The sequence below is a fragment of the Moschus berezovskii genome, chromosome 26, assembly GCF_049115385.1.
Source record: "Moschus berezovskii isolate FMDL1 chromosome 26, NW_MosBer_1.0, whole genome shotgun sequence".
NCBI lineage: Eukaryota > Metazoa > Chordata > Mammalia > Artiodactyla > Moschidae > Moschus > Moschus berezovskii.
In genome coordinates this window covers 13,683,881-13,701,922 of record NC_142485.1, presented here as the reverse complement: position 1 = coordinate 13,701,922, position 18,042 = coordinate 13,683,881, and positions in this window count along the sequence as shown.

Here is an 18,042-nt window from a genome sequence, read left to right as displayed (position 1 = left end):
GTATCAATAGTATATATATGTCAACCCCAACCTCAATTTTTCACACTATACCTGAGAAGTTTGCCTCTTACAGATGCAGTACCTAAACAAAAAATAACAAAATTCGGAGGCCTGACCCTGGAAATTCTGTCTCTAGATAAGGCATGAGATGGGGAAGAAAGGCCTGAATCCTTCGACCAGGGTGGAAGGCATGTGGGAGGGGGGCAGGCAGGACAAGTGGGATCATTTGTTCCAGGCCTCAAGAAGCTGATACGTGCTTTGATTTCATATGGGAAGTGATGGGGAGGTATTTCATTCCAAGCCAGGAAGGAGGAAATAGGCAATTAGAGCAACGTCTGGTCTGGGGAGAGGAAGAGCAACTGGCAAGTTATTTCAATTGCTCAGGAAACAAGGGCCTGCTGGTGAGTCACCAGCCCTAAGAAGGGCTCCCTTTGTGGTCAAGATATGATTCTAAGGCCCAGCATTGAAGGCATGAGGTTTTAAAAATGACTTCACCCATCCGTTCATATTGTTCTTTAAATTTCTGCATCTCCGGCCTTCCCTGAGTGGCCTGATATTATGGGAAGTGAGCTTAGCCTGTTCTAACCGTGGCCTGCCTATGAGGTGTAGCACTGCCATGCTCAAATTAGGCTAGCGCCATGGAGGGAACATTCTCAAACCCAGATACTAAAAGACAAGCTGTATTTTTCACTGTCTCCCTCTCCTTCAGCCAGGACTCTAGAGCACATGTTGAATAATCACCATGCAAGAAATTACCAGCATGAGTCAGCCTTATTACAGATGAACAGTTCATCGCTAATGTATTTAACTCAAGCTCTTGTTCTAATGAATTAACTGCACTTAAGTGGCCTCTTGCAGCTGAGAACTTGTTTGGGGATAATAGCTCAGATGCAAATCCCATCTGTAAACACCCCTTTAAAACATTTAATACTTGAACAACAAGGATTTGAATCAAGGATTCAAACCCATTTGAATCAAGGATTCTTTCCAGATCTATTGTCAGAACATCTTAAAAGAAATGTAAACATCTTGTGATTAAAAAAAAAAAAAATTCCAGCAATATGCAATGCATGCAGATGACCATTAGGGAGAAGTAAAAACAAATGTAGAAGGCCCTGTAATTGAGATCTCTTTTCCCCTTGTGGCTGTGAATGTGTATTCCCATGAATGTTATTTCAGGACAGCTTAACTATTTTACCAGAGAAAATTTCAGCTGATGACTATATCGACAAGGCACAGAATCCTATTGTGGATCAGCTCTAAATCCTGTGAAGTCAAACAACCATTATTTGATTTATCCACAGTTTTGAGAAAGAAGATACACATGTCTAAAGTGATTCTTGGGAGTTAATATCATAAGTGCCATAAGATCATCTAACCTGCAGTTCATCATGCAGTGATTTGAACAGCATTTGGGAGCCTCATGTCACTTCATTGAAGAAGAGTCTATAAATAAACACTGCTTAAAGTCCTTTGCCGATGAGCTAACCGTGTCATTGATACCTAGAGAGCCTGAGTTTCTCTAAGAACCCATAGCAACTTCCTTTGTCAGTGACCACAGACAAAGTTCTCACTTGCAGTATTCAGGTTTGAAGAGCACTAAGCCAGGCTATACTGACCTTGAGCATGAGAAGGACTCATTGTCAATGACTCTGAAGTTTTAATAAGACACAGAAACTGAGATGCTATTCAAAGTTGGCCAAGACCTTAACAGAACATTGAACCAATTTAATGTCTGGAAATTGGATGGAGTCCAGAGGCGAAAACAAGAGCAATGATTAGATGGTAGGAGAAATAATAGTTCCTAGAAAAGCCTGAAGTCTAAAAAGATTGGGATTTTTTCTTCTTCTTTTTTTTATTCTGAGGGAGTTGGGAGCTGAGAAGTTTTTTTTACAAATCATCTGCTTTTTTATGACAAAATATTGTAAAGGTAGATTGAGAAGTTGTACATGGAGATAGTGCACAATAAACATGAGTTTCAATAGAGTGTAAGGAAAATGCATTCTCTGGTTTGAAAGTTTTTCAAATGTCTTATTGCTGAGGGTGATAAGGATGCCCTTCCCCCCCTCCCCTGAGTGTCTGAGAATCAGTGGTCTCAGAGGTAGGACTAGCACCCCTGGGGTCACCTCCACAATTAACTTTTGGCCTCTTTCAGTCTTGGTATAATTTCCTCCAGATACTTATTCATGGGTTTTAGCAGACTCTCAGGGCATCCCTGGTGGCTCAGATGGGAAAGAATCTGCCTGCAGTGCAGGAGACCCTGGTTCGATCCCTGGGTGGGGAAGATTTCCTGAAGAAGGGAATGGCAACTCTTTCCAGTATTGTTGCCTGGGAAATCCCGTGGACAGAGGAGCCTGATGGGCTACTGTTCATGGGATCACAAAGCCTTGGACATTACTGAGTGACTAACATCAGACTGTTATTGATTATAATTTTTCTCTATTCTGGCATAAGGGAATATTAATTTTACTAATTTTTCAACTACTTATCTAGTTAGGTTTAAAATATTTGATGGAACTTTATAAAGTATGGAGTCTGAAATCTATTTTTGTTCATTCCAAAACAAAAATTTATGAACAATGAGCTCCCTCATGTTATATACCTGCAGACAAGTAACAGAAGTATCTTTAACTTACTGCCAACTACATTCCCTTTCTGACTATTCTTGCTAAGGAGACGGCTGCAGACTGTAAAAGTATTAGTGATTAATTCTGCGTATCCTACCTAATTGAATTCTCACATAGGTAAAGGTCTTTTGACAAAACCATTATATACTGTAATTAGTCAAATAGCTTTATACATGGAGAATGAAAGAGATTAATGTATCTCTTTGGCTGAATGAAAGATGTGTCTAGATCACTGTGAATAAAGGATATATATGTACTTGTAAAACATTTTTTGAATGAATGAATGGATTGTGTTTTAAAGGTAGTATCTTAAATATACAAATTACTCTCAAATTACGTACTGGTGAAAAGTTCATACTGGCCATTGTCCTGATATCTGTCTTTTCTCAGGTAGATCATTTTGAGTTCAGTAAAGATATTTTTCTCCATCTTAAATTGATAATCAGCTCCACCTTCCCTCTATCTATAACCATGAGCCATAGCAGTCAAGAATATATACCTACCATCGAAAAATCACTGCATAGCCACAGCTCGAGTGATTCCATAAATAATAAATCTAAAGCTCCCACCGTATCTCCTGTACCTTATTGAATCATCGCACACTTTAAACTGCTCCGTGGTGTGTTTAACAAATCATGTCCCAAAGTATTACTCATCATTTAGTCTGAAACACTTAGCAATTTCATAAAGTTTTGTATTCTGGCTCTAATGCGAGCCTTTAGAACAGAACTGAAATGTTAAATGTGTTTTATGTAAGTAGAAGTGATGGGAATTCATACATTACTAAACGTTTTTACACTTCTTTCCATTTCACCATTAATGCTTTCCTCCTGCACGGCCATTAATTTTTGTTGTAGCCAACAGATTTTAAGCCTCTTCCTGCTCACTTGTAATGGAGCCCATAGACACGACAGAAAATAGGTTTTAGACAGGCCTATCGGGTGTCCCGAAATGGCTGAATGTTACTGTGACTCATTTTGCCAGGGCAGGACTCACTGTGAAGGACATTGCAGGGTCACGGCCTGCTCCTAGGCAGGCTCTCCCATGCTGGTTCGAAGAGGGTAAATGGCAGAAGCCATCATGAACTCAGGGTCTATCAAGCAGCCACGAAGCTTACTCTCTCCTCGCCTTCGTTTCTCTTTCTACCTCTCTCTTCTCACCCTCGGCATCCTCAACACACTTCATTTAGTCTTTTACGCCACCCCCTCCTTGCCCAGCTTCCTTTCCTGAAGGGCTGATGGTCAGCAAATCCAGTCCCTCTGACTGACACACCTGCTCCCTTTGTTTCTCCACAGCTGACACGCTGGCTCAAGAGGAGAAGTGATGAGAATTATGACCGAGATGAGTCCCATTGTTCTATAGCCATCTACAAAACAGCTTGCTTCTGGCACCCTAGAGTCTTAACTTAGAAAGGGTTTAGTGTTTGTGAATACAAGCTTAAGGCAAAAAGAAATATTTGAAAGCTTAAAAAACAAAAGAAAGAACCTCAGGGGACTTCCCTGGTGGTCCGGTGACTAAGACTCCACACTCCCAATGCAGGGAGCCCAGTTAGATCCCAGGCTCCAGAATTATTAACAGATTCTGCACGCTGCAAACAAGAGTTCTCATGCCACAACTAAAGATCCTGCATGCCACATAAATATTCAAAACAAATAAAAATGGAATCTTATATTAGGTTTAGAAAACCACTTTAGCCTCTTAACATAATATACTAAATGTGGTACATTACCAATATTTTCTATTGCTGTGAAACAACTTATGTTTCTCTGTTTCCACCGGTAAGGAGTCTGGGTCTCCCATCCCCTGCTCAGGATGCCACAGGGCTACAATCAAGGGCTCAGTCAAGGCCCGCATCCTACAGGCATCTTGAGGCCTCTTCTTAGCGCTATGGTGATTAGCAGAATTCACGTCCTCCTGTTTGTAGGAAGGCGGTCCTTACCTGCTAAATTAGGCTAGGGCCACACCCCCTGCCTCACTCACTGGCTGATCGGAAAGTCATCACGAGGCTTCTGGCTTCTCAATGGCCAGCAAGAGACCATTCCCCGGCTTCTCCCGCACCTGATCTTTGCTGCTGCTGCTGCTAAGTCACTTCAGTCGTGTCCGACTCTTGTGCGACCCCATAGACGGCAGCCGGCCAGGCTCCCACGTCCCTGGGATTCTCCAGGCAAGAGCACTGGAGTGGGTTGCCATTTCCTTCTCCAATGCAGGAAAGTGAAAAGTGAAAGTGAAGTCGCTCAGTCGGGTTAGACTCTTAGCGATCCCATGGACTGTAGCCCACCAGGCTCCTCCGTCCATGGGATTTTCCAGGCAAGACTACTGGAGTGGGTTGCCATTGCCTTCGCCGACCTGATCTTTAGAGCCTCGTTTAATGGCTCACCTGAAAAGTCAGGCTCACCCAGAATAATCTTCTTAATTAACTTGAAATCAACTAATTAGGGGGTGTTAATTACATCTGTAAAATCCCTCATCTGTGCCGTATGACTTAACGGAATCACCAGAGTGATATCCCAACATCTTTGTGTGTTTTTACTGTGTTTGGTTAGAAGAAATTTTAGGTTCCAACCACACTCAAGCGAAGGGCTGTCTCCCTGGAAAAGAGGGAGAGTGAGTGAAATTAGCATACAAAAGGGGAAAAAGTAAATATTTGTGGTCAAGACACTGATGTTTTACTTATTTGAAACATGGCCAAGGAAATAGGAGAGAAGATGAATTCTGTAATTTTCACAAGCAGCTTTAAGAGCCATTTTGTCATGTGCCTATTTGTTCCTTTACTTCTCCCTTATAACAGGTATGTCTTATGTGAGGGCTGCTTTTTCAGCCTGGGGCTTGGAATGAAGAAAACTAGGAGAGATGTAGCCAAGTGCACTGAGCGTTAATGTGAGTAAAACAAAACCTGTGTTGAGATTTTGCTGTTTGTCATAGCATCCTCTAATGAAACCTGACTTACATACTCCCCGTGTGTCTTAACTGCGATGCTTTCTTTTTCTGAGACTCTGTTCTTATCATTCTTTGTGTCCTTATTTCATACATATTATTTAAGATTTAGTTTAGAAAGTTTTCTATGGCCTCCCATGCGGGGAGGAAAGCTTCTCTATCCCTTGAAGCCCAAGTGTGTGCCTTGACTGTAAAACTTACCATGTGATATGAAAACTGTCAGGTATGCCAAGATGGGAAGGATGGTCTGAATCTTCACGGTATGCCCACAAATAGCACAATGCCTGTGATGGTTTTGGGCTGTGTCAACTTGGCTAGACTGAATTACCTTTTCCAGAATTTGCTTTCTTGTGTATTTCTTGTTAGGTTGAGCCACAAGGGAGGGAGATTCTTGGGAGGTTTGGAAGGCAGAAGAGAAGCAGCACCCACTTTGTAGCTTGCACACATTGCTGATCCACTGGCCTGCCTTCTTGGCAGGAAGCAGTGGCTGGGCCTGTGATTGGTCTATCTTCCCCTGGACCCTCCTCCAGCTGCTTAGACTCCGGGCCAGGTGTGTGTGTGACAATGTCTGTGTGTGTGTGTCCCCACAACCTGCTTAACTTCTGTCCTTTCTTACAGAATCAGGCAAATCACCACTTTTGATTGTTAGATGGGCAACTTATTAAATTTCAGAACACATGAGAAATTTATGTTACTGTCCCCCAATACACATTGACATTACAAAATTATTCTTTATGAAACTTTCTAGGAAGCACCTCTCCTGGATTTAAATTCAGGTCATTGACTGGATTCTTAGATTTAAATTCAATTAATTCCTTTCTTGGATTTAAATTCAGATTTGCATGTAACTCTTTTAAAATTTAGCTATTGTTTATTACCACATTCTCATATATGAACTTTTTGTGGAGAACATAAGGAATTGAGCTTAGAGTTTGTTGTTATTGTTCGGTCGCTAAGTCATGTCCAACTCTTTATGACCCCATGGACTACAGCACATCAGGCTCCCCTGTGTGTTTGCTCAGACTATGTCCATTGAGTCAGTGATGCTATCTGACCATCTCATCCTCTGCCTGGAGTTTGCTCAGACTCATGTCCATTGAGTCAGTGATGCTATCTGACCATCTCATCCTCTGCCGCCCCCTTCTGCTTTTGTCTTCAATCTTTCCCAGCATCAGGGTATTTCTAATGAGTCAGCTCTTCACATCAGGTGGCCAAAGTCCTGGAGCTTCAGCAACAGTCCTGCCAATGATTATTTAGGGTTGATTTCCTTTAGGATTGACTGATTTGATCTTCTTGCATTCTAAGGGACTCTCAAGAGTTTTCTCCAAGTGCCACAATTCAAAAGCATCAATTCTTTGGTACTCAGCCTTCTTTAAGGTCCAGTTCTCACAAACCACATAAATGACAATATGTAAAATACTTTGACATGAACAAAGTGGTTGCTGATTTGCCTTTCCCTACACTTTTGTATGCCTCTTGAGGAGAGGATGATGATTTTGTTTTTCATTACCGTGTTCTGAAAACACACAGTGATGCTCATCAGTCATTGTTTGGCACATGATAGACATTCAACAAATCTTTGGCATACTCAGTGTATTTCTAGTGTAGTATATCTTACAGTCTCCGTTTGTCTTTATTTGCTTCTTGTTCATTTTTTGCCTCCCACAAATAGAAAGAAAGGTCCATGAAGAAACAAGCTTACCTGACTTGTTTATAGCTATATCATTCTTTAAAAAGATTTTTTGATGTGGATCATTTTTAAAGTCTGTATTGAAATTGTTACAATATTGCTTCTGGTTTATGTTTTGGTTTTTTGGCTTCAAGGCAAGTGGGATTTTAACTCCCTGACCAGGGATTGAACCTGTACCCGCTGCATTGGAAGGTGAAGTCTTAAACACTGGACCACTGCTGAAGTCCCCAGATACTTATTCAATGAATAAATAGCATGTGTAAAAATATCTGGCATTTAGTATGTGCTCAAGAATTTAAAAATACATTGTTTGGATATGGGCTAGTTGAAAATGAAAGAAATTCAATTTTCCTTCAAATCAGCTTCTCTTCCCATATATAGAGAAGAAAGTTCTATACAAGAAAAATATATTTCAGGAGTTGAGAAGCATCTTTCAGCAAAGTTGCATAGATATCGCTATTTCTCTGGCTTTTTACAAAATCTAATGCAGCCAGAAAAAATGTCTTGCTGAATGACACAAAGCATTATCCAAAGCACAGGGGGTGTCTTAGAAGGTAGGTTTAGACATACCATAACACGATTACATTGTTTTGAAGTTTCATTACTTTTTCATCTGAATGAATATGAAACCTAGAATATGAATACAATGAAGATTGGCAGTTGATGACCCTGCAGAGGCTGCTCCAAGTTGCTGATCAAACATGGACGGTGGTGCCTTCAAATCTCAGAGTCATTTGTAGGTGTCTTGTCTGTAATCGGGATTTGCGAGTGATGGTGCATGAACTATTCTCTGGTCATTGTTATTCAACACCATCACTTACTCTTGTCTGAGATCTTAAATGGGCTGTCTCATCTATCAAACCTCTCCCCATCCTATCCCCGCAGTATCTGAGATCGACAAAGCATGTAAAATCAGCACTTCATTCAGTGCTGCTTCTGACACGTGAGCCTTCATCCTTCCCCACCAATCTACAGCCCATTCTGCATTTGACTTTTACAAATACCTTCCCCCAGAAATAATGAGGCCCCCCGGGGTTGAAAGGTGAAAGGGGTTCTGAGTGATGCCATTTCCTTTTCGGATGCCTTCGTGCCTGAGTGCCATGTGGAAGGTTTAATACCAACTCTATTCCTCTGATGCATATGACAATATAATATCCTCTAATTGCATCTGTTACGTCTTTGTACAAGGAGGAAAAATATTCTTTATGGCAGGATTACAAAATTACACACATTACAGCTGGATATTCAGGTATTAAAATAGGTTTTCTGCTTGTTAGGGAAAACAAGAAGCTGGAAATTGTTTTTATTTTTATTTTGCATTTCATGTACCATGGGCCTGATGGAGCTGCATTGGGTTGTTTTACAGGTGTTTTAAAATACATGGCTCCTGTATATTTCATAGGAATGCCTCCGGATGATGATGCAAATGTTTCTTTAGGTAAGCAAGAAGTAAATCCAAGTTATATCATTTTTGAAGTGCTCTTAAGGGGAAAATTAAAGGGTGATTGATTGCCTTTTCCTAAAACAAAGTCTATTTTGCTTTCTGTTGCTTTTATTCATCCAGAATTGACCAGCTGACCCATCCAGGTAGTATTTAGTTAAGTGCATGTTCTAAGTATATGAAACTCTCTGGCTGCTTATGTGTCCAAATGTGACCATTTGCATGAACGAGCCCAGGTAAGGTAGAGTCCACACATTCTTTCCTTTTCCCAAACAAGGTGCCTAACATTTTGCATCTGATTATCCCCCCAAAATCTATTAACTTGTGTCTCTGAATAAACACACAAATAATAGCTTAGAAAAAGTTTCTTTCTCACTAACTTGGTTATTGTGTTTATTCTCACTCTTTAGATCCACACAGAAGCACAATGCTTGAGAAGAAATGCAGTTCTACTTGTTTGTATCTTCTTGGTCGTGATGGTGCTAATCAGTAACAGTGTGTGGAGCTCTGAATAGATTTCTCTTGGGCTTGAGATGAAGCCCTAGGATGTAACTAAGTGACAGAAAAGAATGTCAGATGTAACAAATGTTTGTTGTTGTTTAGGTGATAAGTTGCCTCCGATTCTTTTTGACCCCATGGGCTGTGTAGCCCACTGGGCTCCTTGCATGGAATTCTCCAGACAAAAATACTGCAGGGGGTTGCCATGCCATCCTGCATGTGATCTTCCTCAACCAGGGATCAAACCAGGCTCTCTTGTGTCTCCTGCATTGGCAGGCAGATTCTTTACCGGTGAGCCACCTGGGATGCCCAAAGGGAAGGAGAATAGCACTTTTTTAAAGATGAAGAAACTGAAGCCATGAAGTTCATCCTATAAGCACTTACTCTGATTAGGGTAAATGACGCAATCTGTGCTGATAGACTGCCTACATCCAAGTAGCTTAACAAATAAAAGGTTCACACTCACACAGAGTTCACTGGACACGTCTGCCATCAGGGAGGGGTACTCCATGTGGCCCTGCAGGGACCCAGCCTCCTTCCGTCATGTGGGGGCCCCTTCTCCAGGTGATCTGCACTGTGTCTCCTTAATTCGGCCAGTAGATAGGGAAAGAGTTCATTTTTATGGGCCAGGCATGGAAATGACAAATATCACTTCAATTCACATTCCCTGATTCTGTGGGCCAGTGCTTAGTAATATGGCCACTTTAAACAGCAAAGGAATATGGTAAATGTAGTCTATTTTGTGCCCAAGAGGTAGAATGAGGCCAGTTTCAGCAAGCACATGGCAGTTTCTCCCACAATCAGTAACGAATCACGGGGCATGCCACCATTTGCGTGCTCTTTACACTGGACTATTCACTCTTGACAGTAACCACTCCTTGCCCCAATTTTAGATTTAGTTTGTTCAATTCCTCAGCATAGGGAACATCCCGCGAAGAGAGGGCATGTTCATAAATTCCATTTATTTCACCATCCACCAAGTCCCTCAAAAAGTCACAGCTTCTCTCTAGAGGATTTCAGAAACAGCCAGATAACAGAGAAGCAAAAAATGAGCTTTGACCATATCTGGGAATTTGAGTTCTGATGGGGACACCTCAATGCCATAGCTTGTCATTCCTCTATTAGGTTTTGTGATAATAATTTAATACAAACTCTAGTAAGGTGTTTTGCCCAGTTCTGTGATTTTTGTGGATAGGAGCTCTAGCAGGTGAAGGGGAAAATGCCCCTCCACGCCCTCCACCTTTTGCTATTTTAATCCCAATACTAACTTGCCGCCAGGAAAGTTCAGAGAATCCACAAAGGGAGCCCTGGAGCACCTGGGTCACTGCGTTTCTCACTTTCCCTGGGTTTCTGTGTCCCCTGCGTTTCCCCCAAACTGGAGTGTTTTCTCCTTTATGGTCGCTCACCTGCTTTCCAGTTTCAGGTCTTATGCAGGTGTGTGTAATTTTACCCAAGGTTTTCTCCATACAGAATCTGCTCCTAATTTGTGACTTGGCCAACTTTGTGTTTCCTTCTAACTGGCTTTTGAAGAACTCTGGGACTCAAAGAATGAAAGTAGGGTATTCAGATGAGGAACAGGGTAGCAAGGCACAGGGAGAGAATCCACATGTACATTTTAGGCATTTTTCAGAAGCAACCATCTTGTTTTTACCATTGGTGAGGACCATTTCAATTTCCACTCACCTTGGGCATCCGGGCAAGTGATTATCTGCAAAGTCAGGTAAGATTTAAGGAATCTGGCCTTTTCTCTCTCTCTTTTTGCTGCCACGAGTCCTGCTTTCACACTAATTTTCTGATATAAAGATAAAGGAGGAGAGAAGTTTCCCCCAGTTACTGTGTGCAAAGCAAAGGAAGTCTCCATCTGCTCCTGGAACTCTGCTTTATATGGGGTCTGTCAGGCTGCTTCAGTTTTGATGGACTTAAATGATAACATTCTTCCTTTTTTATTATTATTAGAAACAACAACACTCTCAAATCTTTCTCATTATTTTTTCATAAGGTCTAGGATTTAGTCTTGTTGCTGCAACCTCTGATGTTAAAATAACATTTACCCTGAAGCTTTCATCATACTTTCAGAGCATCTCTATTATATTTAACCCATCACCAGCGCCATCTCCTCTGGCTCGCCATGTTGAGGCTGGAACAAGAAAATTATCAGTACTTATAGGTGGGGTGCAATCTTAGTATTTACCCTCTCACCCCAAATTATGAAGAATGGACTGCTGGACACTGGGAGCTAAGGAAGCAACCTTGACACCTTCACACTTAAAGTGACGCTTTTTCTGCTTGCTGTTCATTTCTAACTGGCTAGGGACAGATTTGTGAAGTAGAGAAGATTCATCTTTGGTTTTTCGGTCTTCGTTCTCAGCGTGTTAAGGGGCCCCTAGGCGGTCTTTGTGTTGTTCACACTTCTCCCTACAATCCATTTCTCAATTCCTTCAAACTCAGCATGTCCTCTCCCTGAAGCATCAGTTTTCATCCATCCAGTGGCCTATATTGATCCCTCACTGTAAGCCAGGCAGGCTTTTTTGTACTCGAGATATAAGATATGATCTCTATCACCCCTAACTTTCAAGACCTGGAAGTCTAGGAAGAGGAAGGGCAAACTTTGCAAGGATTTTGTGCAAGACCTCAAAAATTAACTTCAAGGTTTGAGGAGAAAACAGAAGCTGGTACAAATGCTTGGTAGCCTGGAGCCGGCATCCCAGAGTGAAAACAACTGAGCCAGGCAGTTAAAGGTGAATAGAAAAGTCAAAAAGGACTTCCCGGATGAGGGAATAGTGTGCGTGCACAAAGAAGATGAGATACTCAGGGGAAAAATCTAAGACTCTATTTTCTAACAACCTCCACTCAGCCCGGAATACATGTTCTTCACTAGACTGGTGGTTTTTAATGTTACTTTATAGCCCTGACCTACCTGAGAGATATGACGGCTGTCATTGGTAAAAGTAACTCTGAGACTCATAGCATATCAGAGGACCTGCATCTCTGCAGGGAGACAAATCAAGGGCTAAGGTTTAGAAAAATTTTCAACAGTGATTTTGAGAGACTCTGGTTAAGACTCATGGGCACAGATGCTCCCAGGCCAGGGAGAACAGTCTATAGTCTTTCCTTGGTAAACAGATAATTAAGAAAGAAACAAAACAAAAACCTGTAATAAAATAGAAATTAAAGTGTCAAAACAATAAAAAAGGAGAAATATTTTCAAGAGGTAAAGGAATAGGGCTAGGTAGTTTTCATGGAGGATTTAAAACACACCCTTATAGGGCTTTCTCTGGGAGTCCAGTGGTTAAGAATCCGCCTGTCAATGGAAGGGATGTGGGTTCTATCCCTGGTCTGGGAAAATCCCACAAGCCTCAGGGCAACTAAGCTGGTGGCCAGTTACTGATCCTGCACTCTGGAGTGCCCGAGCTGCAGCTCCTGAGGCCTGTGCTCCCCAGAGCCTGTGCTCTGCAGCAAGATGAGTTATCACAATGAGGAATCTGTCCACCCCAACTAGAGCATAGCCCTGGGCAGCAACGAAGACCCAGTGCAGCCAAAGCTAAATAAACAAATCAGTAAAGTGCACTCATATAGACTCACTATATAGCACAGGGAACTATATTTCATATTTTGCAATAACCTGCCTGGTGGGCTGCCGTCTATGGGGTCACACAGAGTCGGACACGACTGAAGTGACTTACCAGCAGCAGCAGCATAAGGGAAAAGAATCTGAAAAAGCATATATATGTATATATAATCAGATATATATACATATCTGATTATATATCATATATATACACATATATGTATATCAGGTATATACATATAATTCAGATATAACTCAGAGGAAAAGTCTAAAACTCTTGTTTTCTAACAAGAATCACTTTGCTGTACACCCAGAACTAACACAACATTGTAAATCAACTATGATTCAATAAAACAAAATAAAATACACCCTTATAAATAAACAATGCCTCTGTTGGCAGTCCGTATAAAGATTTATTTATTTAGAGATCTGTCTCCAAAATTCAGTTTTGGAGAGCACCCTTAAGAAACTACAGTATAAACAGTTGGGGATTAGAAATATTTTAAGGTAAACATTATTTCCTAATAAACTAACAGATAAAGCACAACGTTTATACCAGAGGATTCGGCTTGGTATCAATCTCAGTTGGCATGAAGGTATTTCTCTTATTTGCTTCAAATCTGTGTTTTAAAAAATGATGCCTTCCCCAGGAGATTCATTACCATATGGAAGAGTTGGAGCAGAGGGAGTGTTCAGAGTTGAATAGATAAAGATGTTCCAAAATATGAAGGTCTCTGGAACAGGTCATTTTATGTTGTCTCACGGTGTGATGAGTGTAGGAGCTACAAGTTGATCAGATAGTAAATTTAGAGCCAATAAAAAGGAGACACTTCACAGGGCACGACGTAGCTTGCTTGTAAGAATCGCTGACATGGAAGGTCAAGGAATTAAATACTAGAGTTGGATTTATACTATAGCTGACTGTTTTTACGGCCAATACAACATTTATTGGTATGCTAAGATAAAGTTAATCAAGTCTTGTGCTTCAAGGTGGGGAAGTAAAGATTACCTCTTGAGAGTTCGGAATGAAGCTCTCCCAGAACCCTTCAGCATACACACTCACACAATCATTTAGTTTTCTCTCCTTGCTGGAAGCTATTCGAAGTTCAGGAATATTTGATGAAACTATGGGCTTTAAAAAAAAGACAAGCATTACTCTGAAGCTGTCAAATTCTCTGGGGTGCACTGCCCAAGCATTTTTCATCCTTAATTTCTCACAAGGTAGAACTTAAACCTTAATTCTATACCTCTATCTTTGCATAGTCAATGACCAATATCCTAAATTCTCTGGCTCCTTTAAAATTCTTCTTTAAAATTAGGCTGTCCTACATTTTAGAGGTAGATGGATGGTTGGATTAGGCTAAGGCTTGTCATCTGTTGGAAGGACTGATGCTAAAGCTGAAACTCCAATACTTTGGCCACCTCATGTGAAGAGTTGACTCACTGGAAAAGACTCTGATGCAAGGAGGGATTGGGGGCAGGAGGAGAAGCGGACGACAGCGAATGATATGGCTGCATGGCATCACCGACTCGATGGACATGAGTTTGAGTGAACTCCGGGAGTTGGTGATGGACAGGGAGGCCTGGTGTGCTGTGATTCATGGGGTTGCAAAGAGTCGGACACGACTGAGCGACTGAACTGAACTGTCATCTGTTGTTCTTGAGATATATCCTCTAATCCAGTTCTTAGTGATCCATGACCATTTTATCTTTTTGTTTTTTAAAAATAACTTTGATCAAATGATACTTTAATTTTAAAAAAGTTTTTTTGGCAGGTCCACCTGGTATGTGGGATCTTAGTTCCCTGACCAGGGTTTGACCCTGTGTCCCTACATTGGAAGCCCTGAATTTTAACCACTGCAAGGCCAGGGAAGTCCCCTTGACCATTTTGGATGATAGTGTTGGTACTATGTCAAGCTGACAATCTGAAACACTGATAGTTCAGTATTTGGGGAAGGCACAAGAATTTATGGTTTGGATTTTCACAAAGACATAAAAAGGTCTCCTCACATGGTTAATTACTGGTAATTTTAAGCCCTGTGTGGACTGGATTAGAAATGGCTGAAAGTTGAAGGCAAGAGAGGAGGAGGGCAGACACTAATGAGCAGACTCACGTTATGGAAAAAGTAACCAGGGTTCAAATCCAGGCTTTGTCACTGAGGCTCCATGTGAACTCGACCAGTGATTCTTACTCTGATCATAGCATCTTTCTTTATGAAGTGGGGGTATTAACATTAATTTGGATTGTTGTATATAGGTTAGATTTAACACATGGTCTTCAGTTGTGACCATTTCCTCCCCCCCCGCCCCAGGGAGGATTTGATGATGTTTGGATATGTTTTTGGTGATCACTACAAAGGACAAGGTAGGCAGATTCTACTGGCATCTAATGGTTGATGCTGGCATCAGCAGGGGATGATTCTAAACATCCTAAAATGCTCAGGGAAGCCTCCCATCCAACGCCCATAAAGAATTATCAAGACCAAAACGTCACTATTGCTGAGGTGGAGAAACTGGGGACTTAATTTTTGTAAAGCAAGTAGAGTCATATCTGGCAGAAACTAAGGCTGGGAATTGTAAACAGCCTGAATTGTGTCCCCCTAGATTTACATATTGGGGCCCTAGCCCCCTGTACTCAGATACAATTGGACAGTAACTCCCCTATATCCGAATGAGTTCTGTTCTGAGAATGTAAGTCCAATTTGTTCATAAGTCCAACAGAGTTAGCCAAGGTACCCAGCTGGCTAACACAATTGGCTGTACACCGCTGTTTCTATGTTTGCTTCTGGACATCCTCAGCTTGAAACAAAGATACTGCACTGCAGTACTCTATACAGTACCATACAGGAAAGAACACAAAAGCACAGCTACTTGTGGAGGATGCACACACGTGACACGTGAACTAACTTACATGATTGGACGTGCAAGTGCATGTACCTGTATTTGAAAGCTTGCAACTTGAAGTTTAGTATGTAGGGGACTTGGAGAGAAGGTGTTTTAAATGGTGATTAAGTTAGAATAAGGTCTTTAAATTGAGCCTTAATCCAACATGACATGATTAGGACACAGAGAGAGAGCAGGAACACTTGCTCACAAAGATCATGGGAGGACACAGTGAGAAGGGGACTATCTGCAATTTGTGTTGAGGGGCCTTGGAAGAAACCAAACCTGTTGACACCTTGATCTTGGATTTCTAGCCTCCAGAACTGAAAGAAAATAGATTTCTGTGGTTTATCCACATGTTCTGTGATATTTTGTTATGGAGTCCTCGCAGAATAATACACTAACCGCTATTGTTATCCTTATTATTAAAAAGTAAGTATTTGATTTGGAAAAAAATTTTACCACAAAACTCAGGACTCAAATACCAAGTCCATATTGTTATTTTAATAGTGTGTAACCACTTTAGAAAAACAGTCACTTGAGGTGGTTAAAGCAAATTTAGAAACGGAAATGCTCATCTCATGGATGTGACAGTGTGCTATTAGCAGGAATTGTCCCAGATGACTCAGTAGGTAAAGAATCTGCCTGCAACGGAGGAGACTGCCTGCAATGCAGGAGACCCAGGTTCGATCCCTGAGTCAGGAAGATTCCCTGGAGAAGGAAATGACAACCCACTCCAGTATTCTTGCCTGGGAAATCCCATGGACAGAGGAGTCTGGCAGGTACAGTCATTGGGGTCACAAAGAGTCGTACATGACTGAGTGATTAAACCACTGCCATAGAAGTAAGACTTGACCTAAGCAGAGTTCATAATGCTCTTTGAGGACTTATTTCTATTACTTAGCCCAAACTGACCAGCATCTGATGCCATGAACCTTGTAGGTATCTGCTGTTGTCATGGATCCCTGAGTGAGATCTATACAGGTTGCAGAGACAGCAAGTGAGTCTTTTAATGAAAAGCTGATTCTCTGGTTCTAAGTACTATATGGGACTCCAATCTGGAGCCAACATGAGGATTCTTTGTACCTTGCTCTTCATGCTCTTCATGATCTTGTCCCCCAGCTCACACCTTCATTTGGAATGTTAAGGTCTTACTGCTCTGATGATAGAAGCCAGAAAAGGTGCCAAGGCAAGAGTGTTTCTCCCCAAGCCTAGGGCAGAAGTTGCCCAACCAATGTTTTCCTAAACATCCCCAACAGGCCTTCTCTTGACTTGTTCATTCCAAAGGGGAGCTGATCTCAGACATCAGGGAGAATAGGGGAGGATGTCACTGACAGTTAGTGAACATTAGGTGCTGTTTTTATGGGGATGAAGCATGGCTGCTGTCACATGTGCTTGTACTCAATTAGAAGGAAGTGGTAATTACAGAATCCACAGTTCAGGAGGAGACCATAAACCATGCACCAGGAGCAAGATACTGGAGACAGCGAGCAGAGAACTAAGGATAGTGCAGAGACTAACCAAACGGAAACTGATGAGAATTAGGAAAAGGCATGCCTTTTGCAAGACTCATGGAATGTACACATTTTCGTGAAAGCCTGACTCTGAAAAGTTTCTAAAAGATTGCCTTTGATTCTGGCAAGCAGAGCCCAGCAAGGCAGGCTGGTTGAATTGCAGCCCTAGAAGTCCCCTCCTCCAGGTGTCCGAAGGCCACAGGTCAGAATGTAGGAATAGTTCATATCCAAAGTTGCTTACAACTCTTTACACTCTTAGGTCATTAGCGGAGAAGTTGAGGTCTAGACAATAAAGTGATGCACCAACTTCAAACAGTTAGCTGTGCCAGGGGCCTCAGGATTCCTGATTTCCAGGACACTCTACCATGTGCAAGGCGCTCACCCAAGGCAGAGGCAAGATATGAGGAAGCACTAGAATTGTACATCTATTCTAGAATAGTCACTACCTCTTTGTTCTCATCCTCTTAATTACATCTACTTGTCTTTTGGACCCTTCACTCCCACCTCCTCCAGACTCTGGTATATTCATGAAGCTTAGATAATAGCCAAGAAATATTCTCAGTGTGAAAAAAATTCATAGTATAGAAGACTATTTAGGTTTTACTTAACACTGAAGTATTTGGTTTCAGTTTTTACCAACTCTAGCAACTTTCAAATTTCCTTTTAAATAAGAGAACACTGAAATAAATTGTATGGTTGCAGTAATACAGTTAAATGATATTTTGAAAAGAGATGAGGGGACAAAGATACTAGAATTTGAGAACAGAATTTAACAGAATTTGTTAACTGTGAAAATTGAAAAAACATATGTCAAATAGGAATACAAAAAGTAAAGATTTGAGGTTCTACAAATATTGGACCAACTCAGAGTAGGTTGTTTATTATGT